Raw genomic sequence first — 27788 nt, 5'->3', positions numbered from 1 at the left:
AAGACAAAAAATACTTGCTAGTAATATGAGTCTGAATTATCTGGATTCAGGCAGACACAGAATTTCATCCTGGTTTTGTCAGCTATGCCCCACTAGTTCATGACTGCCACACCACATACCAATGAACATGCCATGTGAGCAGGGACAGGTCTGAGCTCTCAGCAGCCCATTCCACCTATTTCCCTCACTAGGTCTGTGCAAGGAAAAGGATCTCTCCAGACCTGAGGTACAGTGAACATCAGCGTACAAACAGCTGCTCCTCTTTCAAGGGAATGGCTGGTGATGCTAAAGGAGACCTTGAGCCAGGTGTCCTGGGTTGTGCTCTCATACATAATATTAATATGTTTATTATACTGTGTATATTACCTGTGATAATTCTAGGTTAGAAATAACTAACTATACAGAATAACTAACTATATGGAAGATGTTTGTGAATTGTATGCCAAGAAAGTTGGAGAGAGAAGCTGGAAGGATACAGCCATATAGCCCAGTCTGATTTTATTGAGACGGAGAGAGCAATGGAGAACAATATAAGATTCCACTGACACAGGACAAGGATTTGGGAAAGGTACAAGTAACTTTATAAGATGATTTAACCTAAATTTTCTCTTGTAATATGCATTACAAAATAATAGAAGACAAGAAAAGGTGAAAGGTGTAAGGATGATTACTTAAGGAATTGAAAAGAGAGGAAACCAAGGCTAAAAAATCTGTGCCTAATCTCCTGATTGCGTATTTCCTTCCACAGCACAACTGTAGAAATGTAAAAGCTTTAAGACATCATATCATGCTAGGTTTCATTTTTTCCTGTTTTTCAGGCTATGAGGAGAGGAGGCTGCTGTCCAGGCTTGGCTCAGACCCTCAGCACGGTCTGGCTGACAGGGTAATAGAATCTGTTGGGTAATAGGAAACATCACAGTTCCAACTCACCCACTGTCCTAAAGGGCTGACAGATGGTGCTCACTGTTTCTGCCTGTCTTTGGTGGTCACCAGATGAGGTATCCAGCATCTTTCATATCTCTCTTTGTTTCTCTTGTTTGTCTCAGAAAGAAGCATCCAGAAGAGGAGCTCCAAAAAAAAGGTATATATATATTACTTTTGCAAAGAGCATTGTACTTCTTGGTTTATTTCTAAGATTCTCATGTGTCTCATATGTTCAGGAACCATCTAACCCCTACTCTCTGGGCTTTTTGGTGTTTGAGTGTCTTTCATTCTCTTGTTCTGCATTTAACACAATGTATCTCTGATTCTGATGCTCCTGATCCTTCTGTTGTAGAAATAAATAATAATAATTACAACAATTTGTCTCCAAGCAACTACGCTTTTAAAAGTAAAAAATGTGTTCATTTCAAAGAGTTTTTTATCATACAAATACTGCACCTGCTTTCAGCTAAGAGCAGGATCACAAATGCTGTGATTCAGGGAGCAGAGCAGAGACTCAGGAAGTTAATAAAAATGTGTTGATTGCTTTATGAAGAAGTTGCAAGCTTATGAATCCTTAACACTGTGCAATTAATGACTACCAGTGAAAACACACCCTCCTCAGGACATCAGCAAATCCATGAATTTCAATAAAGTTACAACTAAACCAATTAACAAGTGAACACAAAATCAATTATTGTGAAACAAGCTAGAACAAAACAATGACAAATGCTAGTTTTAAAGCAAGAACAGAAATAACCCCAACATATTTGCATTTCAAACATAAGTATTAACAGGCTACACTTATTAAAACATGCTAGAATGATAGATCTTATACAAAGATTTATACGTGCATAAAAAGAACCACATCTAAAAATACAGCATTTAAAACAAAACCCACAAACAATTCTTCTCCTATACATTTGAAGATGACTTCTCTTTTATCTTCTCAGGTACTAAAAAATACCTCAAATTTGTGGCCTAAAGCAAAGAAATGCTAATTAGACAAAGAAAAAGCAATGTTTCTTTATCTTGTAAGTCTTTTAATTTTAGCTTTACATAACAGCAACGCAACTTGCAAACAGAGGAAGCCAGTCATGAGAACATTTGATGTGCTGCAGAGATCATAATTCTTCCTTAAAGGACAGCACACATAAGCTTGCTGGCTTTTAATTTTTATAATGACGGGTCTTAGAGCAATGTCCCATGTACACAGCCTCTGTACATCTGAATATATGATGTCTCTAGCTCAAAACAAACATGATCCTGCTGTTGAGAATGATATCAGAGGACTCTTTGTTCATGATTATTGCTCATAGTGAAGCTGCTAAGGCTTCATGGAAAGGAGCCTCGGATTATGCTGTTTGGGAAGATAATGGGGAGAGTCAGAGACTCATGGCTTTGTAACAGATTGCTCCTGTTGATTATGTTTCTAAGGCTAGATGGCAGCATTGTCAACTCTCATGATTTTTATCATAAGTTTCCTAATATGCGGTATTATCCTTGAAATAACAGCTGTGAGAATACAAAGTCTCCGTGAAAAACTCAGTGTTTCTTTAAAACTATGTTTTCAATTTTCTGATGGTCAGAAACATGGCTAGAGCTCAAAAGAGAGGGATGATAAAACTGCAGAGGGAAGTGGAGTCTATGGATCATTTTATGCAGCCAAATACTGATAGTGTAATTTAAATCACTAAATAAATCACCTGCAACATTGGAAAATAAAAGAAATGATAAAAAGAGAATCCTTCAGTTCTCCTGTCAGAAATAGGAGGCAAAGCCCAGTGAAGGTGAAGAGAAACATTTCCCTCTTTTGTTCTCAGGATTAATGATTATTTTTGGGCTGTCAGCTAAAGACAGTCATCTTATACTTCCAAAGAGCTTTATCAACTTATCTGTTCTTATCCTTTTTCAACTTTGCCCTATTGTCATTTTATATAAGGTATTCAAGTCAGAGATCATCTATTTTTATATTGCTGCCAAATGCCAAATACAACTCCAATGTGAAATAAATAAATAATTACAGCATTAATAATGTCAAGTATTCATTAAAAACACTATCACAACAACCTTGCAGGAGTAAATTCTTTTATGCTTGTAATCAGTTATGAAATATTCATTTGTTGTTGATCCTGTATACATCAGTTAATTTGGCAGTAATTATGTGAAGAAAGTTACTAAAAATACACAGTGCTTAAATGCTTATACTGTTATCAAGCTCACAATTGAATTATGAGAGATCCCCTACTTAATACATTTTAACTTTCAGTTGAATATCTCATTTAGATCACATTACTTGTTTCTTTTTCAATTTCTTTAAATTAAAAGGTATTAACCTTTCTAATACTGGCATTAAATTTCTTCACTTACTTCAAATATATGAAACTCATTACATGGTAAAATAATTCATGGTATAATTTATTGATATAAACTCTAAGCAGGATTGTTCAGTCTTGCTTAAATTTACTGTAGGAAAAAAAAAAATCCTGCCCAATCTTATATTTGAATTTTATTATTCTATATTTTCTTTGGATGTGTTTGGGAATATTTTCAAACACAGTGGACTTATGCTAACTTTTCATATTCAAACTTCAATTGCAGATTGTGTGTGTCCTCTTTGGCACAGCAACACTAGGATTTTGTTTTTCAGCCTTCAGTTTGTAGACATCAAGAACATTTGCAAGCAAAGTGTGGATTCTAATATAATTTAAACTTATTGTGTACTAATTTCCCTAAACTTCTGTCTCAGAGGGCCATAGGTTAACCATTCAAGCACTGATTTTTAGAAGTATTAATGACAATGAATTTTCTTTATAAAAAATGAATTGGACTGGCTATTGTATTCAATTTAGTGCAAACACTTGCTACAACTGATATTCCTAAAAAAGTATACTGTGGAAGTTCTCTACATTGAATATGGAAAGCCAAGGGATTTGAAAATTTCAAGGAATTGATGTCCCTCTGCAGGCTGTTCAGGACACTGCACCAGAGGAGATGGATGCCTGAGGGAGGCTTCCTGGTAGGACCTGTGGACCACGGAGAGAGAAGCCCAAAACATCAGGTTTGCGGGCAGGGCTTAGGATCCTGTCAGGGGAATGCACTGAAGCACCCTCCCCTTAAGGCCTGAACCTGTGGAAGAAACACACTGGAGCAGGTTGTGAAGAACCGTAGCCCAGTGGGAAGGACTCACACTGGAGAATTTCATGGAGGGCTGTCTCCTCTGAGAAGAATCCCATGCTGGAGAAAGAAGCAGCAGAAAAAGCTGTATGATGAACCAACTCCCTGCACTATTGGGGGTGGAGAGAAGATCAGGGATGAAGCTAAGTTAAGGAAGAAGGAAGGCATGGAAGGAAGGTGATGTTAAGATTTGGGGTTAATTCTCATTATCCCTGCTTTTAATTCAATTAATTTCCCCAAGCTGGGTCTATTTTGCCCATTATGGTAATTGGCAAGTAATCTGTCCCTGTCTTTAAGTCAACCAATGAGCTTTTATTTATCTTTTCTTACCCCTGTCCAGCTGAGGAGGGAAGTGATAGAATGGCTAGGTAGGCACCTGGCATGCAGCCAGGGTCAGACCACCCTACAATTTTAATAACCCCAGTACAACAACCATGTCTTTATAAAAATCTCCACCAAATCTCCACAGAGCTGTCAGCCTTACCTATTTGACATAAGTTTGTGCAGTTCTCTAGAAGGGTGTTTGTTTAGTGGGTGTCATTCAGCATCAAAACTGAACAGGCTGCTCTTTGAGGATGAACAAAATGAATCAGAGGTTTTATGCTTCCCAAGACAACAGGACAACATATAGGAGAGACAAATGCTTCTCTTTCTTGGACGTGGAATGTAATGAGGGCAGTGCTGTTAAATTAAGGTAGTCCACCGCACTGCTTGGGATTTTGATCACTCTTGAGACAATGTGTAATAATAGGCATATAAGAGATGAAAGGAAGAAAAGGGTATGGAGCTTGAATATCAGCAGTAAATGCCTAATAGCCAGAACATTAAAAGGTTTCGGCTTTTTATTTTAAACATTAAACCAATCGACTAATTAGGCAGCATATAGAGATTGCTTAAGGGTTTCAGTTTCACTGCATGTGTCACTTCAGCATATATTGCAGGGAGCAGCTTAGCAGTGGAAGAAGAGAACCATTTTGAAACCTAACTCCTATGGATCCTTCGTATACTGGTTTCTTTGTGCCAGTGGCAACTCACTTGAGACAAAAGGGTGTAAGAACCATGGGATTTGGTCTCATTTCCTCTGTAGTTGTCATTTTGCAATTTAGTATGAGTCATCACAATCTCTCTTAATAACTTTTGCACTTCATGTACCCACAGGAAAGACATATTAAGACTCTTATTTTTAACTATATTCTTAGGTCACAGTAAGCCAGTGATTTAATTTCATGCTCCTTTCTCTCTCTCCCCTAATTTCTATTGAGCTCAGTTTCTATTTTCTATCTATATTTTAAAATGCCATGTTGCTTGTTTGAAGCTGAAGTGACGTGTTTGGACAATGGAGCCTGCCTGCCTTTCTTCCTCTAAATTTCATTAAAAGGAGGAAGAAAATAGATGCTGCAATTGATAAAAATAATATTTTGTTTGTCTGAAACACACAGGAGATTGCTACATTTTATATGATGTTGAATCATGTCCTATAAATGGTCACAAATGAGGGAAAATAAACAAACAAGTTATTGATCTAAAAGACTTAGAAATTTTGAGGGTGCTCTACTGCTTGAAAGGGAATTCGATACCTGTTTCTAGTCACACAGAGACCAAAACCCATTTACTATTTGTTTAAAAAACATGTGATATTTATAGCTTTGGCTATTGATTACTATGGTCACAACACTGAGCCAATTAAAAAAAAAAATAGATAAGCTTAAACCAAAGCTTTAGGCATGAAACACTGCCTGAAAAAATTGCATCACCTTCTAGGGTATCTAGGTTATCAAAGGAGAACAATTTAACATGCACCTAAACAAAACTTTCTCCTAAAAAGTAAAATAAAAAACCAAAACATATTCAGTTGTTGCTAAAACGCATTTGTGTTTCTTCTTTTCTTTTCTGACAAAGCTTTCCTACTTATATTGACTACTTGGGTGACATCTCTGAAAGGCAAGTTTTTTACTGTAATTTCACTTATGCTGAAGATGTTATGCTGAACCTCATTTTGGAGTTTCTTATTGCTACCTTGGCACATCTGTTGAGATACTTCCTTTAAGAGGAGATTTTCTTTTGTGAAAAGAATTGTTGTTTCCTTGTAAAAAGATTAATAATTTTTCCCAAACAAACCATATCCCTCTAATAATTTTGGGACTGAAGGTGAATTTGAAACCTCTTGAAATTTTACTCAGGTGACAAGTTCTTTCAAAATTAGACAAAGATTCACTTTAAATATCAATATAATTTATATTTTCACAACACTCGTTGTAAATATTTCATTTTACTAATCACACATCCACCTGTTTCTCTTCTGGTTGGATTCAAATCTCTGAATGCACATATTCCCGCAAAAGAAATTAAGCATATGTGAACAAAGAAGGAAATAGCCCAACTACTTTCACAAAATTGTGTCAGTATGACTTTGAACTTTCATTACATTTTCCAAAAGGCTAAGAAGTTGCCCACATTTCAGTGATCTACATAATATCACTTCTTGCTCTAGCAACTCCTAATAGTTCCTCTGCACACAGCAGCTCAAATTTCCTGATGGCTTGATTTTGGCCCTTATGGCAAGGGCTTGATTCACTCAAGAGCTAATAAGCACTGAGGCTTTACAATGAAGAATGGCATTACCAAGCAAGTGGAAGAAGAGCTGCAGGCAATTTTGTTCACTCTTTCATTACTCAAAAAATTCCAGGAGCCTGGAGCAGATCTAATTTGGGATTTCCAAACCATATGTAAATTTGTCAAGCAAAAGAGAACAAACCACACAGGACATACAAAGAATGACTGAACCAGGAAAAAAGGTGACTACTATACTTCCAGGTTGTGGAGAGGCAACAATAGAGAAGCAAGCTGGTTCTATTTCTGCTATAAACATGTCTCATGTCAGAAAGAAAGAAAACATTCAGTGGAGTCCATGGGGTGTTTTGCATCTCCATTAGACAAGTGATAACCATATGGTGTTATCTGGAAATGAAAAGCCCTGAAAGCATGCTTGCTTAATTTTTAAGCTGTGGCTTTACACTGAAATAAATATTATTAGCTCAAATAATGCTAAACATGGATGTTTTGGGTTTTTTCCCTATGGATTCAACTGCAAAAAATACTGTCTATTCAAATGAATTGTAGGGAATAGTTGTTTGCTTGTTTGTTTGTTTTTCTTCACTGGCAGTGTAAGTATATAAAGAGGAATTTTTCCTTATTTGCAGTAAGTTTCTTTTATCATTAGTAAAAATTCTGCCTTGGGTCTTTCAAAATAACTCTGACAAAGCAGTGGTGGCCAGAATAGGAAACAGCTTGCTCTTATTTTCTGTGCCTTACTAGTTTCACATTACAATAGACAATATTAGAGATTGCTTCATTTTTCAAATTTAAATCTAACTCCTTCAAATTGAACTGGACCTAGAAAGAAAAGGTACGTGTGTCACACAGTTTAGCCCACATCTGACCTGGTTTCAAAACATGAAATTGGGTTTCTGATCAATTAGTACCTGATATGTAACCTATTTGTATGGTTAACCAAAAGGAAAGAAATATTACTAAGCAGTGTGCTGTTATTAAACCTACTAATTTTTTTTTTAAATCATACAGATGGACAGAGACAACTGGGGATTCTGAAACTGAGTAAGAAACTGAGGACCTGAATATGCATATCTTTACATCTCAAGTAGGTCAGGTCTCACCCTTTCTTATTGGAACAAGCATTAGTGAAATGAAATGTGAGGTAGGTCCTTCCCTTCTGCAGGTGCAGCCTAAAGAAAGAATACAGCTTTGTGCAGCACTGAGAACTTTTTGCAAAGTCCAAGATACCTGAATTCCTTTCATGTCCTTAACCCTCCGTCAGTGTAGGGCTAGACATTACTGAAACTTTTTGAAGAGTGTTATGTGGAAGTCAAATATTAACAAGAACTGGGCAGTGATATTTAGGGAGAATTTTACCACCTCAAGACGCTTCCTCGTTTCTGAAGATCTTTATGGTAAGAAAGAAGGAATGTCTTCCCGCCAACCAGGAGGAAAAAACTAAATTCCATCAGTGGAAACATGGAGTGCTCCTCAGCTTTCTGATGCAATATGCAACGTTGTGCTCCAGCTGTCTCTCAGTGAACTTTGTGTAATGCATTTAGCCTGTCCTTCTGAGGTTTCACTGAAAATCTCAAAAATTCCAGCATCCCTGGAAAGTGAAATGAAGGTGGTTTGTATGTTAGGGTGAAGGAAGAATCAAAAAATATTTTCTAAGCTCATGATATGACACTGAACTTGATTTTTATTTTTGGTAATTGCCTTTTCTTCATAGTAATGCAAAGGTCAACTAGGCATAGAGGTTGTTAGAAGTTTAACCCCCTTTTGATCGGATTTAGAGTATGTTATTTTTATTGTACTGATACTTATAAAACATTGTATGTCTAAACTCTTGGTACTGAGAATTCAAAATTTACCATTTTGGCAAGTATTTTTGCAAATCTGATTTCACTCCACCACAAAGCTAAGAGGGGAAATGGTGTTTCTCCGTTTAAATTGCTTTTATTTTTCTTGAAAAATATCAATTTATGCAAATCATTGTTATACAAAACATTTTTTTGCAAAAAGAAAGATTTTGTGCCATTTAAAGGCTTTTGAGTAATACAGGTGAGACTAGAAGTAATGTTGAATGTAGAAAAAAATCACCAAGTGCTCAAATTTCAAATGTGAAAAATGGAAATGCATAATAATAATTTTAAAGGTAGTTTTTTCTTAGAGTATACGGTTTTTAATCTTTTGGTTTTATTCCAGTGAATCTTGTTTAAGATTCATTTGACTTAAATAGGATGACAGATGTTTTGTGCACTGCAACTGCTTATTTTTTAAATGATCTGATGGAAATATATTAGTAACATTTTAAGATGGACCTTTTCAAGCCAGGAAGGGAAACATTTGGTTCCCCGTCTTCAGCTGATTTCTCCAAATGTCACGATTCCATCTAGTGGACAGGTTAACATAAAGTATATATTATGCTGAATTTTCCTCAATTCCCTCTGCTTAATTTATGTGGCATGTTCACTGACATCTGAGTTTCTGTTTGTAGCCAAGGAAATCCAGCAAAGCTGTAGTAGTTCACATAGCTTAGCTGACAGCAAGCCAGTGCACTGAAACAAGGGTTGGGATCCACGTCTTGAATGTTAAGGAATATCCACCATGTGCACCATCCTCCAGCTGGTGCTTTGAAACCCATAAGAAACTACATTATGCAGGAAACTGCAGTAGAAGAACAAAAGACATCTGGAAATGTGAAAGGCTCAGTGGCCACAAACTTATCTGTCTTTGCAGAAGGCTATTTTGAGGCCTTTCTAGGAATGGTGCTGCACTGTGGTATTTTATCAATATTTCTCATATGGTGGTATAATTTATAGGAACACCCTGGCCAGGCACAGTAGTCTGAGCCAATCCATTTTCCAGGTGAATGTGCATGGGGACCCAAACAGAGAGGAAACAAAAGCCTGATATTCCTCCCTGTTCTTTGCTAACATTCTTGTTCACAGAGCAGTGAAGCTTACCTCCAAATCAGTACCCATTGAAATGGGTGTACAAAACAGACACACACATAGAGAATTTTGGAAATCGAGATTCTAAAAAATCCTGATTGAATGCTCAGAAGTGACAATGACTGCAACTCTTGTTTATGAATTTTAGAAGAAACAGTTCCTGCAATTTAAACATGTCATATTGCTGAATCTAGTGTTAAATGTGAATTTAATTTCTCAAATTTCTAGACATCAGCAAATATGCACCTGTTATGCCCAGAAGCAAAGAGCTCAGCATAGAGGAATACTGCTGTGATTCACAGCTACCCCTATTTCCTTTTGTTTTAGTTGTTAAAAAACACATTAAGAAAAATTTAATCAAGCTGGAAATAAAAACTTTAATCCTTCATCATAGGTTTCTGAAATTGATTCAAAAATAGAATAGAGGTTTAAAATGACAAAAAATGATAGCTTAATCTTTGAGTCATTCTGCCATGTGCAGTAAACCTGGGATTACCCTCTGTAGAACTGAAGTCTTGAGTTCTTTTCCAGGATAAAGCCTCTTGCTCCTCACTTGCTTCAAGATTAATAATATCATTCCAACGAGATTAGAGCCATTAGTCTTCCTGACCTGACCCAAATGGTACAAATGGGATTTTAAAGACATTGTCTACTGAAAGATCCAGCAGAATGATGAGGTACACAGAATAGCTACCTGAGGAATCACCAGTGATAGACTGTCAGTGCTATAAAGAAGATACCCTATTAAGTTTAGCTATTATCTCAGAGGAAGATTATAGGCATAAATCCTGACCTTTAATTAAATAGACAGCACAAAGACAGAAAGATAAACAAACTTGTGCAAAAAGTAGCAACTTGTACTGACTTGGCAGATAAGTCTGTGAAGTGGAAAAGGAACAGTGATCAATGGGAGATTTTACAGATTGCTTTTTCTCTCATTTGTTGATGAGGAAAAACGTGATGATGACCACTGTTTGATAGAGCAAAAGTTCTGCTTGATTGACTAAACAACAATGTAAGTCTGGATTTCCACAATTGGGAAAGGAAAAAGGAAAAAAAAGGAAGGAAAGAGGAGAGGAGAGGAGAGGAGAGGAGAGGAGAGGAGAGGAGAGGAGAGGAGAGGAGAGGAGAGGAGAGGAGAGGAGAGGAGAGAGGAGAGGAGAGGAGAGGAGAGGAGAGGAGAGGAGAGGAGAGGAGAGGAGAGGAGAGGAGAGGAGAGGAGAGGAGAGGAGAGGAGAGGAGAGGAGGAAGATTGTTCACAGTGGATCAGCATGTATTTTGAAGGTGTGTTGTGTTTTTACTCTCTAGAGAACTGGTTTACTTGATGTTGAATACTAAAGAATAGTAGATAAACTTTGGCTTCACTTGTCCTGAATGTCACTTCCCCTGTGTCGTAATATGGCAGGATAATAGTATCCATCTTTGTACCTCACATTTTCTAAATACTGAAAAAGATACACAATAAGAAAATGGTGGTGAATTCTGAAGGTGATATAAAGAAAAAAAATGCACCAGCGTGCTTGGTATAAGTTTTTTTCTCTAACTTTCATTATCCAAGGACACTCAAAAAAGTATTATGTGCTTGTTCAGAGTGCACTGTACCTTACTTTATGATTATTGCTAGGACAATGTTCTGTTTGAAGAATAGGCCCATGTATGCATGAGTATACAGCACAAGCAAATCTGTCAATTATTTGTAAACGATATGACAAGAATTGCTTAGTTTTTATAATTGGTTATTGAAAAAAGACAAAACTGGTTTATTTAATAACACTTAAAATCATGATAAATTCAGCTTCTCTTGCTTTTAATTTCATCTTCTCCAAGAAGAGAAACTAGAATTTAAACAATCTGGAATTCTTAATTTCAGTCTATTTTAAGAATTTCTCCAGTCTTCCATTATAAAAGTAGCAGCACATAAAAGACCCTCATGACTAACAACTTTGAAGATGACATGACTACAAAAAAAATACTAATTCAATGAACTCTAAAGATGAAGGCTTATCTACACAACAGGAAAATACATAGTTATTATTATAGTTGACAAGTAATGAATGTTCTCAGCTGATTTAAAAGAGGTTCCACAAAAGCTGGAAAACAGATAACTAGCCAGCAGCAAATTATGTATGTTAATGGAAGGTCCTATGCGCAGGGGCATCCACGGCCCTGGAATCTGGCTATCTAGTGAGGGGCGAAGGCCAGGGCCCCTGCGCATCAGAAAGCAGCCCCCCTCGGCGTCTTGGCCTCGGGCTGAGCTGGGTGATAGCTCGGAGCAGCGCGGTGAGAGACGAATTAGGAGGCAACCACTTGCTGGGGGTAAACTGTCGGTTTATTACAGAAGAACCAACAAGGAGGGGAAACACCCAGCAAATGGCCCCGAACAGGGGGCAGGAGAGGGTTTTAAGGGAAAAGGGGGGAAGAAGGCAGGGAAACCCGGCTATCCAATAGAAATACATATTTGGAGGTACGAAACATAACTGATATACTAAAGTAACCAACTGTTATAAATCATAGGAGGGGCTCCGGGGCTACAGCCAACTATAACTCCCAGAGAAAAGAAAATTCTCGAAACCTGGGAGGAGAAAAAGGAGTGATTGACTGAGCCCAAGGAGGAAACAACTTTCACTTTATAAGAGAAACCAGGGAAGGAGCAGTTTCATTTCCATAGCAACCTAACTAACAGGGTCCTGGGAAAGGAAGAAACCATTTAATACAGAAAATGGGGGGAGCAAACTAACAAACTTAAGAACACACCACAGCAGTCCTATTTCTCTTAACAAATTTATTCTGTTCAAAATTTTATATTTATGAGGAAAGTCTAAGGCAATTCGCTGAAACTTATTTTAGGTATTAAAATTTAAGAAGTTTCCCCAGACATTGTGAAGAAGGCATACATTTCCCAACTTACTTATAGCATACATCACATGGATGTTTTTTCTCTTCCAACAAACCAAGGAACTGCTACTTAAAGCATCCTAGGTATTTTTACCTCATCTACTAAAACTTAGCAAAGTGGTGGTTTATTGCATTTTTGTGTTCAGCTGTAACAGCACAGGTTGCAGTGACTGGTACCTCTTGCCCTGTGCAGAATTATTTTACTATAAAAAGTAGTGGTGGGTCCTGTAACACTAGCTGCAGTACAAAACACTTTCATCAATTTTTGATTCCAGATCATGGCTGAGATGGCAACTTGGTCACATAATGCAATTCTCTATTATTATAACCTAGTGGTCTTCATCTGAATTAAAAAATATTTATGAGGTATGAAATGAAATAACAGCAAAGATGAGTGATATCACAGAATTGGTAAGGTTGGAGATCTCTAAGATCACTGAGTTCAGCTGTAAACCTCGCACTGCCATGTTCACCACTAAATCACTCTGTAGGTAATATCCACGTTTCTTTGACGTTTCCCTGGATAGCCTATTCCAGTGCCTGACCACCCTTTCAGTGAAGAAATTTTTCCTATGTCTAATCTAATCCTCCCATGGTAAAGCTATTTAATCTTTTTTACTATGTAATAATTTAATGGAATGTTCACCTCTGGAAGCTTACCTTCAGCTTCTGAACTGGTCACCTAAATCATCCATTGTAACAAGCCTCTGGTCATTTATTTCCTGTATTTTCCAGTGAATAGCAGTTTTCTTCAAAAAATTGCAACATACTGAAAGCCTTTCTATATCCAATTTAGAAGCTTGGAATAGCAGAAACACCCTTAAGTATTGAGGTGTTTGAATATCTAGGAAGATTAGCAAAATCTGTCTGAATTGTGCACTGTTCCTAACCTTTCACTTTACTATATATCAAATATACTTATGCAAAATTTTTTATGCATGTTCTTATTTACATGATGGCAAACAATATTGACAGACAATTTTCCATGGTTAAAAGAGATTGTTAATAACTGTTTTAAGGAACAACAAAATTTTAAGTCATGGTGCACAGTAATCCATGTTTTGAAAACACTTACATTTAGTATCTATGGAGCCCTCTAAACATTAAATTAATTTTAAACAAACCCATTCCAAAAAACCCCAAAAATTAGAGGTGGCTACTAAGAGATAGACATAATATATTTTAGACATAATATATCTTAGACATAATAAGATAGACATAAGATATCTGAAGCATTTACCTATGCAAACCTTTACTCCTGTAATTAATAGCATTGGCCTTCATCAAGGTACTTGCACAAGTAAATCTTTCCAAGATCAAGCTGCTGTCTTGCTGACTAACTTTAAAATCAAGGGAATTCAAGAAATGAGGAACCCAGAACAATGATTCCATGGTATAAAACATTAAATCAATGATCAAATATTAAATGGAGGATTACAGAAAATGACTAAGATGCATTGCTCTTAATTGTCTAAGGTATGGACCCAATTGCTGGTTTCATTTGCAAAGGGGGAAATCATTTACAAGGTTAATTGCAGTGTCACTTCACAGCCTCCAGTTCTTTTTCATGTTGTGCAAAGCAAGTGTGAGCAGATGGACAAGAATAACATCTGGCAGAGAGAAGAGGGATCAATGCTGCTGACAGTCCTGACTGATTTCCTTTGGTGTGCACATAAAATAGTTGGTGGCAGAAAGTACATTCAGAAGTAAAGTTCCAAGCGTAAAGTGAATCTTTACTGATGCTATTAAGGGACAAACTACCTCCTTTAGCCCTCCTTGACAAAGTCTGGAAGACCTTAAGTGTCTTGAAAAAAATTGTGGCGATAATTGGCTTTTGTACAACATATGGGCTTAAAATGAATTACATTCTCATGCAATTTTGTTCACACACTTTTACTTTGATCTCTAAAACTATGAAGGTTCTAATTTAAGCTACATTTGTGAAAAGATGTGCATGTGAACCAACTGTAAGGTCTTCCTTCTCACCTACAAGTAGCTGTGTTAAAATATGGTTGATCCTATGAATCACAGATCTGCAAACTTGTAGGATGCATAGTACTATACTCCAAGTTCTTAAAATTATTTAACGGTCCTTAATGTTAAAATTCTTTAACATTCCTTTTAATATGTTTGTAAAATTAGGATTTAGATGATGTCATCTGGAAACCACTCTCCAAAATCTTGAAGGGGTTATAGCAATGACAACAGGGGTTGAGGGTCCTTGGTTTTGCACAAAAGAACAAATGTAACACCTGTCTTCAACAAAAGCCAGAAGAAAGATCTGGGGAATTACATGCTAGACAACATTACTCAGCTCCTGGAAATCATATCCTCATAGATGTCATTTCCAGGCAAAAGAAAGAAATATTTTGTGTGGAAGTTAATAGCACAGACTTCCTGTGGGGAAATAATTCTTTATCATGATGTTGCCCTTTGCTTCATCCTCCAGCCTGTCTGCTCCAGACCTGCTCTTCGGTTTATCACCTGCATCCCCAGCCTAACATAATTTAGAAATCTGATGAAGATGCACTCTGCCTCTTCGGTTTGTTTTTGGGTTTGGTTTAGGGTGGTTTTGGGGTTTTTTTTGTGGTTTTTTTTTTGTTTTGTTTTGTTTTGTTTTTTTAGTTTTGTTTTGTTTGGTTTGGCCTTGGGTTTGTTTTTTGTTTTGCTGTTTTTTTTTTTTTTTTTTCCAGAGAGAGATATTGCACAGGATAGGTTCCAAGATAGATCCTTGAGGATTTATCTTTGCAAGCAAGATATGAAATATTAGCCATTTTTTCTTAGATCCAGCCATTTTTCACCCATCCTCTGGACTACTCATGTAGACCATAGCACCCCAAGTTGGTTGGAAGGATATTCTTGCTTCTTTTTTCAAAACTTGACATAAGAATATATTTTTTTTTAATAATTTGTTTCTAATCTTGACTTATTTGAACTAGAGGGGTTCTAGGTTGCATTTTGGAAACTGACATAAAAACAAAATTGCTTTGCATAACTCCATCTTTGTATGCCATGTAAAGAAAATTGCTTTTTAGATTGGTTTTCAAAGTGACCAATCACTTGTCTGTATATATGTTTAGATGTATAATACTTCATATGAATGCATTTATTTTTACAACAAAATCATGAAACTCAACAAATCATTGCAAATCTTCTCTGGTCAAATTTCTATTGCACAAATTGCTATTTCATTCCCTGCTCATCAAATAAAACTAATATTATTAAATGATTTCCCAGTTATCAATCACAATGTAAATTGCACTGTATGCACATGATGCATAGAAGTAGTTCAGGATTGAGCTCACATCTGGTGTTGGTATTCCTTCTACAAAGTACAAATAAAGTTGTCTCTGTCTTATCAAAATAAGAAACATTGAGCACAACACATGTAATTAATTACCATCAACCTTATAATCATTGGGATCAAGCCAGTTACAAAAGAGTTTCTTCTTGTTATGATGCTTCAACATTCATCCTTCTCTGTCTAAGGGATACCCAGGAAGGGGAATTGATGTATTCAGCCATGTAAAGAAGCTGTTACTAAACAGTTTCTTCCTTTCCTCTGACATTGTCATATTCTTTTCTCTCTTTTTTTTTTTTTTTTAAAGAACTCATCAATTACAGTTAGTTGCAGACAAATCTGTATGTACAATATCGGTTATTTTCCCACATTTTCACATTTATTACAAGTGTTGTGTGAATATTAATAGTACAAAAAGAAAAAAAAGACCAACAAAAGTTTGCAGCAGAAATGTGAACAGGATTATTTTTAATACTTGGAGCAGAGAAGAATGGGTGCATACAGGAAGGTGAGCTTGACAAGTTCAAGGAATGGAGTAGATGCTGCCATATTTGCTGAAGAGTGACTGAGAATTTCAATGGTTGGAAATTTCTTCTTGTTTCCACAGGTAACAATATCTGTTGAAATCTTTTACCATAGTATCAGTTACTATAATAATACTAATTTTTGGTGTCACAGTAGCTGATAGAAAATTCTAGTTTCTCTTTGATTTCTCTCCCTCATTATTTTTTCCTTATGCTGCTATAATATTCTTAGGGCAACAACTTTATTTTTTTTTCCCCATAATGGAAACTGCAGCACAGTGTTTGAGTAGATTTTCTCAGGACCATGATAACTTTCATCCTGAGACATGCAAGTTCTCCGCTGCAGATCTTTCACTCTTCACAGAGGAAGACAGAATGTGCAGGAGTCAGAAAACCGCATGACTCCCAGCCTTCTTGTCTCCCTGTAATTTCTATGTCATGCTCTTCAGAAGGGGCTTCAAAAACATGCAGTCATGAAATTCTCTGGATTAAAATGAAAATCATACAGATAAAGGTGAAATGATAACATTCTTGGCATCATCGACAGACATTCCTTGAAACAGCCAATTAAAGACCTTAAGGTCAGAGAGAGTCTTTGATTACATCTTGAGAAGTGCTGAAAACATTATTCCAGATAAAACTGACAAATGGAAGTGCAGTAAAGCAGTGATATTACTAACCCTTGCAACAGGGAAAAAGCCCAACAGAATACAATGTAGTAAATATCTATTACTAAAATGGGAGCAAACAAAATGAGGGAGAAGGAAATCATAAGTCATGATTGAATAGGGGAAGACATGTATGGTATGTGAGAATGATTTCCATAGAGAATCTTTGATATAAATCACAAATTAATCATGAATTTAAAATAATTCAATAAAATTTAATGGGATCAAATGGAAGTATAAGAAAATTATTACAACCACAGATATCTCTCAGAAAGAAAAATCTGTGTCTTAATGGAGAAAACTGAAAAGAATTACTTTTAAAAAGTTAAAAGTAGAAGTATAATAGGGTGCATGAGAAAAGATTTTTATAGGCAGCATCCTCACCCCAACATACTTTAAAATACCACAGGAGCGTAAGTTGAAAGTATAAAGCGCTAGGTTGTGAAGCTTTTAAATTATGATACTATAAAAGGAATTAGATTTTGCCAAACTAATTAACATTTTTCATTGGTTTAGACTGAAGGATTTTGGGAGGTTGTCACACTGATGATTTCTCCTTTTACTTACAATGATGAACTGCGTAAAATTGAAATGCAAAGCCATTGGTAGAAACGACTTTGAAACAAATTGCTAAACTTTAAAACAAGAAGTTGCCAAGTATTTTCAAGAAACTCCAATTTAAGATTAAAAAGAGCTCTCTATAGATCATAATCTGCTGTTTATCTTGGATTGAACATCAAGTGAAAAGACATTAGTTTCTAAAAATAAGTTACTTTTATAAAGATTGCCATACACAACACAACAGATGAGCGAGGTCCCCATAGAGGGAAAATTGGAAGGATTGAAATAATGATCACAAAATTATTGATAGTCATAAAATTATCAAAAATTACCAAAAAATCCTGTAGGCAGTTGTCAAGGGCATGAGGATCCAGCTGGTCTCCTCAATCCTGCCACTGCAGGGAAGAGAAGGGCACTAGTAGAACATGTTAATAACTGATTGCAGAACTGGTGCTGCCTGTGTGCTAATACACTTAGTGTGGGGAACAAAAACAATGAGTGAGAGATCTGAATTGAGTTTGCAGAGCTATTATCTTCTTGGGGTCATGGAGGTATGGTGGATGGCTCCCAGGAGCAGAATGTTTCAAGGAAAGGATACAGAGTCTGTAGGAAACGCAGGAAGGGAAGACAAGAAGTGAGGGCTGTCCTTAGTGTTATAATGTACCTGGAGTGCATGGAACTCTCCTTGAGGGTAGACAAGGGAGAATACGGGTTAGGATTAAATTGAGGACAGGCAAAGGTGACAACATTGTGGATGTCTGCTAGGGGCCACATGACCAGAAAGAACAAAAGGATAAGGCAAGAATGTAGGAGCAGCATCACATTCGCAGCACCTGGTCCCGATCCACCATCTGATATCTGTTGGAGGGTAAACACAGCAGAGCATTAGGAATTCTGAAGGTTCTTGCGCTGCATTGATGACAAATTCCATCACAAACTAAAGACTAAGAAGCCAATGAGAAGTGTTTTGCTGGACTCCCTACTCACCAAACTGTCAGACTTTTTGGGTATGTGAATATCAAAGGTGATTTGGCTGCATGACTATGAGTTTGTGGAGTTCAGGATACTGGGGACAGGGATGAGAGTGAAAAGCAAGCTTTACAGCCCTGGATGTCAGGAGAGAAAACAGTCTCTTCAAAGATCTGATTGGAAGATACCCATGGGATAAGGCCCTGGAGGGAAGGGGAGCCCAAGAAAGCTGGTTAATATTCAAATAATGCCTCCTCCAAGCTCAGGAGAGCTCCATCCCAAGGAATACTGTATTAGTTAGAAATGCTAGGAAGCCTGCATGAATGAACAAGGAACTCCCCAGACAAACTAAAACACAAAAAGAAAGCCTACAGAGGATGGAAGCAAGAACAGGTAACCTGGGAGGAATATAGAAGTATACAGGGATGAAGCTGTGAAAACTGAAGTTCAAATGGAATTGAATCTTGGCAGGCATATCAAAGACTAGAAGAAAGGCTTCTCTAAGTACACAAGCAACAAAAGGAGAAATAGGGAAAATGTGGGCCCATTGCTGAAGACAGAAGACCTGGTTGCACAGAAAGTAGAAATGGAGGAAGTACTGTAATGCCTTCTTTGCTTCAATCTTTACTTGTATAATAGTTCCTGGAAAAGTGATGGAGCAGCTAATCCTGGAAGCCATTCTTCAGGTATGTGAGCAACATGAAAATCATCATGAGTACTCAGCATTGCTCCACCAAGCAGAAGTCTTGCTCAACTAACTGGATAATTTCTACAAGGAAATGAGTGGCCTGGTATGTGAGAAGAGAGCAGTGGACATTGTCCACCAGCACTTCAGTAAGCCCCCATAAGGTCCACAGAGTGAACCTGTTGATGTACAGTCTGGATGAGCAAACAGTGACATGGATTGAAAACTGGCTGAAAGGCCAGGCTCAGAGGGTGGTGATCAGCAGCACAAAGTCTGGTTGGAGGTGAGAGGCTAACACTCTACCCGGGGGTCAATACTGGATCCAGTTCTGCTTAACAACTGCGTTAGAGACCTGGGCAGAGTGTGACCTCCAAAATTTGCCACAAAAATAGGATCAGTAGCTGGTATGCCAGAGGCCCATGCTGCCATCCAGAGGGACCTCAGCTGGCTGGAGAAATAAGTCAACAGGAACCTCATTCAGTTCAACAGGGAGTAGAGCAAAATTATGCCCCCAGAATAGAACAGACACATGTACCAGTACTTGCTGGGAGCTACCCATCTGGAAAGAAGCTTGGCAGAGTAGGATCTCAGGGTCCTGGTAGCCTCCAGGTTGAACAGGGGTCAGCAATGTGGTCTTGTGGCCAAAAAACATATTCTTTATTAGAAGTAGTGTTGTGAGCAAGTCAAGGGAGATGATCCTTTCTCTCTATGCAATGCTGTTGAAGCCACACATGGAGTGCTATGTCCAGTCCTTAGTTCAAGAGAGTCATGGATAAAGTGCAATGAAGGACCGCACAAGACTGAAGTACCTTATTCATGAGGAAAAGCTGGGAGAGCTGGGACTGTTCAGTCTGGAGAACAGAAGGCTCAGAGAAACATTGTCAAAGTATATAAATACTTGAAGACAGGGTGCAAAAAGAACAGAGCCAGACTCTTTTAGGGGTGCACATTATCACTGGACACTGACTGAAACACTGGAGGCTCCATCTGAACATCGGAAAACAGTTTTTTGCTGAATGGCTGAGCATTGGTAGAAACTCGTGGAGATTCCAGAGTTTCCATTATTAGAGACTTCGGAAATTAAGGAGTATTCCAGAGTCTTCTCCCTAGCTCTAAACAGCCATGCTTGAGCAGGGAGTTTGGACAAGATGAGCTTGAGAGGTCTCTTCCAGCCTCAACCACTCTGTGATTCTGTGGAAGGATTCTGTACTAGTACAGATAAAGATATTCAGAAGTGGTCAGTCAAGGGATGTCATAAAGAGTTCATATCAAGAGTGAAATATTTGAAGTTGATCTAAAAGAGATAGGAAGTTCTTTCAGAAAGACCTCAGAGATACTGTGTGGCTGAATGACATTATGATAAAGCAAAAAATATTTATTCTTGTTCACCACGAGGGACAAGAAAATGAGTTTTGTGGAATTTTGATCTAGCCCTACATAACCATTGGCTTCTAACAGATTGCTGACATCAGAATATACAAATGGAATGTATATGGGCTCTTCTGACAGTGCTCGCAGACTCCTTATAGCAACATTAGTGGGACAAATCAGGTAGGAAAATGCCTGCAGTGATTCATACAAACCCCAGTCTCTTCAAGCAGGCCAAAAGTCCTGAAAAATGGAACATTAATTTTTTGAATAGCAGTGCCTTTGGGTGAAAGTTCCAGTGACTGCATGATTGCCTTGTGTTTGTACCTGCTTTCTACTGAAGTCAAAGCAAACACAAGAAGAAATATCTGTTCATAAGTTCATCACCTACATGGCACTAGACAATGAATGCAGGGCTAATGTGCTTTGTAAGCAATTGCCCTAAATCTGATTAATTACACAGATAATAACCCTCATTTTTTCATGACCTAAACAGTTGAGTCCTCCTCTCTCCCACTTAAGTTTTGATAAACAAAATGTTATTTTCTGTGGATGTTTTCACTTCACTTTGTGTATCAAACGACACCAGCTTTTGGAGTGAAATCTGCTCTAGAAAAACATAATTTTGGAAGAGATTTTGTAGAAGATGCATGCATGATTCATTAATTTTGGGGCTACTGCCAAGGATCTGTTCAATGTAAAAAAATATCAGGAAATAGTCTAGAGGATTTTAAGCACTGCATAAATGGGGGATTGACACCTTTTCTTCTGTATGTAACCAGCTTTTCATATATACCATCTTAACATAGATTGACCAAGATGGGGTTTTTTTGGTTATTATTTTTGCTCTTATGGCATCAGCTTAAAAGCCACACCAAACAAACAAACAAACAAATGGAAACATATCCCACTTTCACAAAGTTAAATTACAAGTGTTGGTGTTGCTTGGTTGTTTTGAATCCCACTTCACAGGAGCTGTGTCATCCTTCCCTTTTTTGTTGAAGTCAATAAGTATTCTTACTAAACTGTCTAGGAATTTTCAGGCTCAAGTAAATCAGGATGCCAAATGTAAACCACATGTCATGACTAGATTATTTCAGTAAATACAAGAGTAGTTAAAGATTCATTGTTGCAGGTAGCATTGTGCTGAACAAGAGAACAGAGAATGATTACATTGCTTGTCAATGGGATGTGTTCTACAAAAATAAAAAATTCAACTTTTCATTGGAGTCCATTTTAGATAGCATCACTCCACTACTGAATGAAGCAGTCAGTAAAACAGGCCCAAGACTCTCATTAATGAAATGAAAGCTTAAATGGCGATGTGGGCTTGTCTATTGTTCATAAATTGTGCTCACTTATCCAATTCAGAAGAGGTACTTTATACTTTGACATATTCAGCTAAATGTAATTTGCCTTGGGAATCTACAAACATTTCTTGTAAAGTTCTGGCAGCACAATTATGGTACAGGTAATACGGTATTCTGGAGCTTTCTCAGGAAAAGAATTTTCACTCAGTGTCAAATGGACACTTGTCAAGCCAAGATGAATGTGCATACTTAAAAGAAAGTCATCCATCTAGCTTGATAACTTCTGTAGGCTGAACAAATTCAATATGCTTCAGATATGATAGTTCAAGTAAATGTGTGAAGCACCATATGGAAGAAGTGAACACCTGCTGCAAGGTGTCACCTAGCAATATTGCATATGTCTGATGGAAGATTGCTGACATAATTCACAGAAGGGACAGAGTTTGTCTCCTACAGATAAAGAAATGATGGTAGTGTGACTCACAGGGGACTTGCAAAAAAGAGCAGATCCAAAATCTGTCACTTTTAGTAATATACCTCAACAACTGCAGTTGCCATTTTTTGCAAGGTACTTTTTTAAGCTGTTGTCAGCTGTGTGGTCTTCTTTTGCCCTTTGGCTTTATGGAGATGAAGGACATACTTTCCCTGTGGCATATGGTCAGGTGCTTTAGAAATTACATTGAAGCCTTCCCAGTATAGTCTTTCCTTTTCTTGCTTATACAGTCCCACTACATTCACATTGATATGATAAAGAAGTGATATGATAAAGAATGTAGAATGATGCCCTATTTTATGAAACATTTAGCAAAGGTTCTGTGCTCTTGAAAAGTAACAGAAATGCAAAAAGCTATCTGCACGATATGATAACATTAACTAAAATGAAAGTGCTATCACGTAGGAATTAATCACAGGCAGGGCATAGAAGTCTCTGGAAAGAGGAAGTAGAGGGAGAAGCAGTACTGTTCACTCAGGATACCTTTTTCTGAGAAAATGGCCAACACAATAAGCAAGTGGATAATTGCTATTCCTGTATTGTTGTAATGAAGAAGTAGGCACATTTGTTAAAACAAGTAGGGAAAAAACCTTCTATCAGTTTTTTTGGGAAAAAACCTTCTATCAGTTTTTTTGGGAAAAAACATGAAAAACCTTTACACAGCGGGCAAAGAATTTAGAATAGCCTCTGAGCATTGTTTCCATGTGATGGAGGAAGGAGGATTTTCCTTTCTTTCAGCTAAGCTTATCAAGCTTGGTAAAAATTTATATGAGAGCAAGTAAAGAAAAAACATAGACTGCAGGAAGATGACAAAGGCAAATGGTGCTCTCACTATTCATTCCAGGTTTTGTTCTTTATTTAGTTAGATTTGCATAATGAAAATAAAAATTGTACATAAAGCTCTAGGCTCTCCTACTTAATCTTTCAATGGTATTCTATCTCCAGCAGGCTTAAAAAAACCCAAACATTCAGCATGAACAAATCAGCTCAGGTTAGTCAGCCAGCGAATGACATAAATCCCAGTATTTTCACTAACAGTTGTCTCCTAAAAAGTAGCACACCTCTTTCTGAAAAATCCTTATACACAAATGGCTTTGGCCCTGTTCCTGAATTGCTTCTGAATACAACCAAGTCATATAGAACCAGGAGTACTTACAAAGCATATCCTGCTGGCAGCATGTATCCTGGTAGGGGACAGAGAAGCTCTTAGATAATCAGGTCTCTGATTTAGGACTAGAGAGACAATGACTAGCAAGTATGAATATTCAGCATAGATCCCCCTAGACAAGCACCCTGCTTGGTCTTTTGTCTTCTATGCATGACTAACTTTAATCTGTAGTGATAAATTATGCATTGTAGTAACCTAATGTTTAAAAGGCTCTGGACAGCAGGGGCCAGATCTAAAAGCGAAGCTGACGTAAGTCTGCAGCAATTAAATATCAGTGATACAAAACTGACTCTTTTAATTTTCAGTGTGATCATCATCAGCTGGTAACAGAGTACCAACAACCTAACCTATTAAAAACTGAATAAACAACCAAAGACTAAAGAGCTGTTTATAAGGAAAAAGCTGGATCTTGCCTTGCTCTTTCCTGACTATTTCTGCGCTGACCACGTTTTCCTACTGTATAACACAATTATTTTCTTTAATTTCTTTTCTTCTTATTGAAAAGCTCCAGTTTAATTAATTTTCATACCTTTTCACGCATGATTGTAAGTGTATTTCTATATATGCGGATGTGTCTGTCAGAAGATATTACTGTGAGGTAAATACGCATGACTGCTTAATTCCAGGGAAATAACCTATGCATCATCTGGCAAGGCTAAGTGCACACAGGTTATTATGAACCCTGCAGCTACATTAATTTAGTAAAGTTTTCATAGATGTGTGTCTACATTAACAAGGAAGCTATTTCTTTCCTCTTTGTCTTGCTTTTGTTTTGCAATTTCATCCCTTCTGTGTCTACATAATAAAGAAGGTCCATTTATACAAAGAATGAAAACTGCAATGAGTCACCTAAATAAAATAATTTTATAAAGAAAAGGTTGTTCTGTAGTAATTTGTTTCAGAGTTGAAAATAATTGGAAGCAATGCTCTGAAGACTTTCCATAAATGTGGCATTCTGGGTAAAGGAATTATTGTTATTTTGGAAATTAATCTAATTTTTGTCTGCGCATTGTCATTTACGTGAATAGAACTTGTCAGCTTGATTTGTTACAATGCCTGAATTGCTTGCTTAATCCCCAAAATATAAATAAAACATTTAATTGCTTTAACTGGGAATCTTAACCTTTTCAATACTGTTCTCTGTGAGTACATTTCAGAAGAAAGTTTTATTATTGGTTTTACACCTTTCAGTATATGATGTTAATAAAATTATTAAAAGAATATGAAAAAGATACATTAAAAGAATGGCATATCAAAGAATCCTGGAGTGTGAAGAACAACACTGCATAGAAATTGAGTTCTTTTCACATCAGATTCATCCATGAGACATAAAAAGAGCATGTGATTTTTGCAAGTCATCTCCATTAACTGCAGCAGCCAGTTACAGAGGTTAAACTTATAGATGGGGTAGATAAGCAGATAACTCTAGTCAAGGGGTCTGGGAGTTTTACATTAACCTCTGTGTTTTGTGCTGTCCCTGAAGCTGAAGTACAAAGAGGAATAATTCAGATTAACAGTGCTTTCAATTTGAATGTCATCCAGATAGGAGCACTACAGACTGAGAGAGAATAAGTATTTCATGCAGCTTTTTGCCAGTACATGAGAAGCATCCAGCATGGTAGCCCTGTCCTTTGAAATAGAAAAACAGGAGCAATCTTCAGAGACTATTCTGCCTTCACGCTCAAACAATTCTGAGAGCAGATAAATAAAAGATGGGATGGAGCAACCATATTTTACACTGATATGCAGAGTTGTTCAGCATCAGTAGAGATACTTTATTAGTACACTGACAGCTGTTGCAGGAGAACTAGTAAATGAGAAGCAAAAAACTCAGGAGGGTTATCTGTTGAACTACAGCTTAAGAAAAAACCACAGGTTGTCTAAATACATCAGAGAAAAACACTGCAGTGTGAACACTCAAGTTTAACTTCTCTGAGAAGTAATGATGGTGTGTACAGCCAGTGTGTTAGGGATCTCTGAAATTTTGCCTTACAATGTAACATTGAGCAAAACCTGTGATCTTATACGAATAATTTATCTTTAAAGAATTGTCAAGTATAATCAAGACATATAGTGGCATACAAAGAAGTTTAGTACAATTACTCAGCTGCTTTCCCAGTACTACTAAAGAGTGGTCAGATATTAAGTTTCTTTTTCTTTTCTTTTCTTTTCTTTTTCCTTCTGGATATACTGCTATATCTATATATGTTCAGAACACAGTAAATCTGTGTAAGTTATGTCTCAAGTAGTCTCACTTACACTGCACATGATAGAACAGGGATTATTTTGTTGTAGCAATCAGTAGTAAAACTAAAGTCTCTGATTTATTTTATTTTTTATTGCTTTTCCATTGCTGAATGGCATAAACTTAAATTTAGAATAATTTTATACAATAATTCTCTGCTGAAACCATGTGAAAAAAATAGATGAATACTGTATACTGATATTTTATTGCTGCCTGGTAGTAACATTTCAGGAAAGACTGATTTTAAGAATATGTAGCTGTAATGCTACTATATGGCAGTACAACAAAATTTTATCAATTTTATTTTGTTAGAAAAGATGTTTAATCTGTCTATATGCAGACTTGACTTTCAAAGACTCATACCCCTATACTTTATTCATTTTTCCTCTTTCTTGAATTACTTCCAAAACCAGAAACCTGATTCTACTGGAGTTAGACTGTTGGAAATATTCTGTGACCAGCAAAATTGTAGTATTTTTAGGCTGGCAAATTGTACCACCAATGAAGTTTTCATATGTCTAGTGTAAATTACTTAAGTTCAAAATGTGCTATTTGAAGGCTGTAACTCTGTAAACAGAACATAAAAGATCAAGGAAATTTACAATACAATTTTTCTGTGAAACTCATGCTGGCCTTATTCATTTTATAATTATATAACATGCATATGACATGGATAATAATGATGTTGAATTATTAGCTAGCCAGATCAATGAACTATTAGTGATATGTAGAAATATCCAGATCTCTTCAAAAGCTGCCTATTAAAACTCTTATTTGTATCTTTTGGAGCTAGAAATGCCTTGAAAACCCCATGGAGCACAATCAATTTTATTTGTTTTTAGGAGTAGCATTTGTTATGATTGTGAGTCTAAGGGAAGGTTAAGTAAAGCCAACAGGATCCTTAAAAACAGGAAATAATAAGGCAACTCTTAGTATTGGCTCTTCTACTCTAAAAGCCAGTGAAAGAGAGTAAAATTGTCAATGTACAATGTTCTCAATATACAATGACTGGTACCTGCATGTACCTTATTGTCAGGCAGATGTGGAGTGACCTGGAGCAAGGCTCAAAGGACAGCAAAAATGTAGCTCCTGCTTTTCCTCTTTCTAATCTTGAGTATTAGTAGTACTACTAACACTTGGAGTGTCAGTGGTACCCTCAGTATTCTGCTTCTTTCCTTCCCCTTCTTGTAGAACAAGTCTGCAGGCAGGTAAGGTTGGCTGGCACCAGTCAGGGTTGAGCTTTTTGAGGGAAGACAAGCTAGAGCCAAGGGTGACCACAGGACAAACAGGGCTGATGCTGCCTCCAAAACCAGCAGCACCCTCTGGCACATGAACAGGAGCAGCAGGGCAGGGCTTCTGGCACTAACAGAGCCCCCTGCCAGCCCAGTGACCAGCAGGCAGGAGAGCAGCAGCCTGGGTCACTGCTGGTCCCCACATGCCCACGTCTTAGCTCTGCTGAGTCTGTGAGCTCAGCGCTGAGGTACTGTGGGGCTTCTGTACAGGGGGCACCGGGGTGGAGGTACCAGGAGAGGTAGTTGGAAAAAACAAGGGCCAATGGTGCTCTGGGGGCTCTAAGTTCCTGTGCTGAGCTGATTGCTATTTCAGAAAAATTACCTTTTTGGTAGGAAAAAAAAAAAAATTAAGTGCTTCAAGTACTTCTCAGGTTCTTCCTGCTGCAGGCACACAGGCAGATGTAGAAGAATTTTGAAGTAAGGAGACTGGCTACATGCAAATTCCTCTGTCACCAATTAACTGACCTGTTGAGCCCTGTGAACAAAGATTTCATCCTTCCTTTGAGCAAACATGCTGCCTTTTCCTTCTGTATATGTGTATGCCTTCACTTCACTATGGGACTATCTAAAGTAAAATTTGTTAATATTGGTTAAAATATGGAAGAACTCTCCAAAGTTGGCAAAATCCAAGTCTGCTCCTAAAGTAACTTAGGAGAATTGCTTTAATCCTCTTCTACACTGAGTACATTCAACAGTTTAGA

The sequence above is a fragment of the Zonotrichia leucophrys genome, chromosome 2, assembly GCF_028769735.1.
Source record: "Zonotrichia leucophrys gambelii isolate GWCS_2022_RI chromosome 2, RI_Zleu_2.0, whole genome shotgun sequence".
Lineage (NCBI taxonomy): Eukaryota > Metazoa > Chordata > Aves > Passeriformes > Passerellidae > Zonotrichia > Zonotrichia leucophrys.
Note: the sequence above shows the minus strand (reverse complement) of the source record.